Here is a 6,000-nt window from a genome sequence, read left to right as displayed (position 1 = left end):
AATCACCCTAAATATGAGTTCTTATAAGTTTAAATCATTTCTTTTGTAACAAATATAATCTAGAATCAATTTGAAATTAAAAAATAATTTTGGCCAAAAACCGCAATTTTCCGACTATTGTGCACCGTTAAGTATTACTTCGGGGGGAGGCTGTGTCTGTACACCCCGATCCGGAGATGACCGTCATAACGTCCACTCCTTCACAGGCACCCTCGCAGCGGTCTGCCATCCTTGTTGCTACTACATTCTTCTTCACCGTCCACTTTCCTTGCACGTGTCGAGACGTGTACCGATCCAGAGATGTCTGTCTGTCTGTCTCTCTGTCTGTCTGTCTGTCTCTCTGTCTGTCTGTCTCTCTGTCTGTCTGTCTGTCTCTCTGTCTGTCTGTCTGTCTCTCTGTCTGTCTCTCTGTCTGTCTGTCTGTCTGTCTGTCTGTCTGTCTGTCTGTCTCTCTGTCTGTCTGTCTGTCTCTCTGTCTGTCTGTCTGTCTGTCTCTCTGTCTGTCTGTCTGTCTGTCTGTCTGTCTGTCTGTCTGTCTGTCTGTCTGTCTGTCTGTCTGTCTGTCTGTCTGTCTGTCTGTCTGTCTGTCTGTCGGTCTGTCTGTCTGTCTGTCTGTCTGTCTGTCTGTCTGTCTGTCTGTCTGTCTGTCTGTCTGTCTGTCTGTCTGTCTGTCTGTCTGTCTGTCTGTCTGTCTGTCTGTCTGTCTGTCCCCACTTTAGGAGGGGAGGCTCCTGTATCAATAAAATACAAATTTCCTCATAACTCAAGAACTAATAAGCAAATGGAATCAAATTTGGCATGTGGGTGTTTTTGGAGACAAAAATATTTTTTACGATGAATTGTGACCCCTCCCCACTTTAGGAGGGGGGATCCCATACAAATGAAATACAAATTTCCTCATAACTCTAGAGCTAATCAAGCAAATGGAACCAAATTTAGCATGTGGGTGTTTTTGTAGGCAAGAATATTTTCTATGGTGAATTAGGACCCCTTCCCACTTTAGGAGGGGGGCTCCTATACAAATGAAATACAAATTTCCTCATAACTCAAGAACTAATCAAGCAAATGGAACAAAATTTGGCATGTGAAAGTTTTCGAGGGCAACAATATTTTCTATGGTGAATTAGGACCCCTCCTCACTTTAAGAGGGGGGGGGGGGCTCCTATACAAATGAAAAACAAATTTCCTCATAACTCGAGGACTAATCAAGCAAATGGAACCAAATTTGACATATAAGTGGTTTTGGAGGCAAATATGGACTCTCACAAATAAAACAGAATTTTTTGCGAAACTCAAAAACTAATCGAATTCGAGAAATTCGAGACTATTCCATGAAACATTAGTCAATAACAAGACCACAAAAGCTATCTATAGTAACACTAGATCATATACCGGACGAGACGGCCGCGAGTGTTGCCGGCGACCCGCCGTCGGAAGGGCCGCCCACTAGGGGGAGGCAACTCCCCGCAGAAATCACTACTGTCTAGGTTTATTCGTTTTCCTAGGTCTACCTGGGTTTCCTGGAACGAGCGACAGCGAGTAAGCAGAGGATCGCGAAATGGTACTTTCCACAGAATAGTTTTATACTGCACGTTGTTGTATATTAGCCTTTTGACTGCATAGGTGTTGTAAATTGGCATCCAAAATTGTATTCAAATTCTTCGTGTCGGTAATTAGCTGTAAATTAGCATTGTCAGCACTATAAGAAGGTTATCAGTAAAGTAGCTGTATATTTTGCCAAAGTAGCATTTAAGTAGCATTTAAGGCGACTTAAATGCTTATTGACCTACATTTGAATAGCACTGGTGATGCTTATTGGTTACCTGGGATGCTTTCATAGTTACGTAACTGCCAAAATGAATCATCTAAAGTTGAACTCCTCGGATACTTGCAAAACTCGAGATTGTGACAAAGATCTTCCGAGATTTATGATTTATGTACAACACAGGTTAATTTGTGGCAATACGAAGTTTGTCGGGTCAGCTAGTTTTTAATAAAACTTCCTGGAAGTTTTTATGATAACAAGAGCTTTTATTTGGAACTAAGATCATATTGAAATCGGTTGTGTGGTTCCGGAGAAAATCGTGTCGTGAGTAATTTTTACATTTTTGCTTATACAGGGATACCTCGATATAAGACAATTTAATTTCAAAAAGTTGTCTTATATCGAAATTGTCTTATGATTTTTTCAGAAAAAATTGCGGTCGCCAATTTTGCTTTGTGTTGTGTGTTTACGTTTTTTGAGCTATTTAATATTGTTGGAATTATGTATTAGTTTTTACAATTTTTATGGTTATTTTTAAATAATGGACATCTTCATGGCGTCAATTTTGGAATGGAAAATTAGCTCTGGTATCCAGCTATGTCAAAGTAATTTGTTCGATATAAGATAAAAATTGTCTCATATCGAGGTATCCCTGTAACTTTTAAACGAAACATCGGATCGCGAAACACAGTCATTGCTCAGTTCGTCGAGCTCTATCAATTGTTATATGTAATTCGGCCCTCTGGATCAACTTCGTGTTTTTCTACCAATTTCTAAACCTTTGTAAAAGGTAAAACGTGTTTTATTTGTCTTGTTGCAAATAAGGATATACATACATGCGGAACCTTCCTAATCTAGTTTTTGTTTCCGAACCAACAGAGATAAAGCTATACATTCAAGTCGCTTTTTACGCGCGCGTAAATTTTTTTTATATCACTCTTAGCGGAAATAATCAAAATAGCAGATCACCAAAAAAATAGATCTTTTAATTTCCAGAAACTCTTCCAAAATCACCACAAATCATGGTTTCCTACCCTAAAACTCACGATCGCGTTTTTGGACGTATTAACGAAAAGCATTGACGTAAAGTTTTTTTTAGCTTAGTAAAAGTTTCAGAAATTTAGTTGATTTCAAAATTGATTTTTAATGACAGCGAAACTATGACTTACTTCGCTCTTTTAAGAGAGTGACAAAAAGAGGGATAAAGACATGGATGACGATAAAAGAGTGATAAAGTGAAAGAGAGACAAAAAGAAATAACAATAAAGAAAATAACAGAAAAAGCAAAAGAATCATAAAAACCCGATTTAATCCACCTAGTGGTGAAAGGAACCTTTGTTATACGGTCTTACTTGGTATTTGAGATAGAAATCGACACGTTTTCGGAACATCATTCATCTATTGGTTAACGTTGCGTAATGCGTTGGTTTACATAAAATTTTTGAAAATTGAATAAGTTTACAAATTTTGAACAAAATAGGAACACTTTTAAATTTTGATAGATCCTTTTTTCATGTAATTGCTGAGTAAGGATAAGTAAGTTGTTATTAATTTGAGTAAGTGCAAATACAAGTAAGTTGTAAGAGGAAATCTTATTCTTTAACATATACATTGCCTAGTAAAGGTCTAGTTTATAGGTTTTTGAACTATGCATAATTTCCTGTAATGCCATTCTATTTGATTCACGTCAATAGAGTTTTCTTGAATAATTTTAATCAATTTTTATTAACCTTCGGTTACTCACGCTGTTGTATTTTGTACAACACGTGTAGGTTTTTCAACGCCATATTGTTATAAAGTTACAAATCGTTGTTTAACTAACGAATATTCTTCAATAAACTTATTCTGAGCAAAATGTCATAATTATTCAATGCATTAATAATTTAAATTGTTTGAAAAATAGATCAGCATAAACCGCCATCACAGAAACGAAACAATCAGCATGCGAGGTGTACCGCAATTGACCCCAAGTGGAATTTTCTCTCGTTTTTTCATATGGAAAAATGGTGTCTGTATGCAGCAAAACTAGCCAATGTAAAATGTTTAAAATGTATCCGTCTGCTGGTAGTCGAGTAATTCGTAGTCAAAATTAAGGTATTTTTTTTATAATCAAAGTTCTACAGTTCCTAAACAAGCAAACATAGAGGTATACTATATTCAGCAAAGTTGTGTATTTTTATCATTTGTACAATTTTGTAATAGATGAAAAAGTCATACAACAATTACAAAAAGAGTAAAAATATAAAAACTGAGTTTACAAATTCATATACAATAAATAAGATTTTTCTATCTTAGCTGTAGAGATGGAAGGTTACTGTCTCTAGCAAAATTTCTTGTAATAATATGCTCTATAACTTTGCAGAGCACATCAATGTGTTATATTGACACTGAAGAAAAATAATTTTTTTTATTTCACTTTTAGGGGGATTAGTCAAAATTTAGATTCCACCAGACGATAGAGCTTTTAATTTCAAGAAACTATTCTAAAGGTTCGATAAACCTAAAACCAAGTTTTCCCAGTCAAACCTCTAGTGCGCACGTTTTCTTTGGTTTGGGGTTATAGTGCGCGCGAGTAACTGTGTTGCAAAAGTTGGCGCGAGTGTTTGAGGGTTAATATCTTTTGACCGGTACAACCAATTCTTATGAAATTTTGCATATATATTCGTAGTGTCAAAACCTCTCGTTTGATATTAAAATAATTGAAATTAGGTAAATTATCTTGGTTAAAATCATTATAAATTATTGTTAATTTTGGTGTGGTGTATACGGTTGCTCATAACTTTCAAATTAAACGTCCAATCAAAAAACCATTCAATAGTGATCTATTAGCATATATTATCTTTCAAATAAGACTAATAGCGCATAAATCGGTTTGGCCATCTCTAAGAAACAGGCGATAATTATTACCTTGTCAAAACAGGTTTTTTAAGCATAACTTTTAAACTACTTGGTTGTTTTCAATTAAAAATTTCTAAATAATTTAGCTTTAATAAGGGCTTTCATTTGATACTAAGATCGTTGAAATCGGTCATGTAGTTCTAGAGAAACAAGTGTCACGTATTTTTCACATTTTTGTTTATAACTTTTAAACGAAACGTCGTGTCACGAAGCAACTCAATAGTGATCTACTAGACAATAATACCTTTCAAACAAAAGTAATAGCGAACGATTCGGTTCAGCCATCTCTGAGAAACAGGCGATAGAAAAAATCATTACATTACATACACACACACACACACACACACACACACACACACACACACACACACACACACACACACACACACACACACACACAGACATTGCTCAAATCGTCGAACCCTATCGATTGGTATATGTGACTTGGCCCTCCGGGCCTCGGATCAATTTCGTGTTTTTCGACCAATTTTTAAACCTTTGTTATAGTATAACAAAGGTAAAAAGGAAAAGGAAACAAAATAATAAAATGACAAAAAAAGAAAAAAGAAAGAATTGTAAAAAGAAGCCAAAATTTAGCAACAAAAAAGCAAACAGTTAAACAAAGAAAGAGAAATAAAGACAGTAAAAGAGAAATGAAAAAGGTAACAAAAGAAAGAAAAAGAGACAAAGAAAGCAAGAGAGAAAAAGCAAAAAAGAGTAATAATGAAAAAGCAAGAAATAAAGAAAGAAAAACGGAAAATTAAGGAACCAGAGAGAGCGAGATGAGAGTTAAGCAGAAAGGCTTTAGTAATTTCGATTGCTTCAGATGACGTACTGTTTGATATCAAAATAGGTTATCACAAAAAATAGTATTCATTCGTGTCTTGATCCCACTGTGTAACACTAGTCATGGTGCATACTACTAAATGATGTGTTCGTTGCAGTTTGTTAGAAATTTTGCGGGTCTTTTGCAAACAATTGTTAGGTATTATTTTCGATTTATGTAGGTACGACTGTTTTCCAACTTTGATAGTTGGATTAACTTTTTTCTATTGAAAGCAGACTGGGGAGTGTGCAGTAGCCTTTTTAACCCAATGCTCTTCTGGCATACAAAATATGCAATTGTTCTGAGGTACAAACATATGTCCATTTCTGTTGTTTATCATTAGCATACTCCAACAGGCAATAGAAAATCAATTTCATTCGTAAAGTGAATTAAAAATAATACCAAGATTTTACAAATGCAGTTTTTAAGTAGACAACTGTACAACTCAATCCTGTACTGTGATATGATGTTGCTTCCAGTGAGTACGCAGTGATATTTTATTTGAAAGTTA

This window comes from Sabethes cyaneus, chromosome 1 (genome assembly GCF_943734655.1).
Source record: "Sabethes cyaneus chromosome 1, idSabCyanKW18_F2, whole genome shotgun sequence".
NCBI classification, from domain to species: Eukaryota; Metazoa; Arthropoda; class Insecta; order Diptera; family Culicidae; genus Sabethes; species Sabethes cyaneus.
This window is presented reverse-complemented; position numbering follows the sequence as displayed.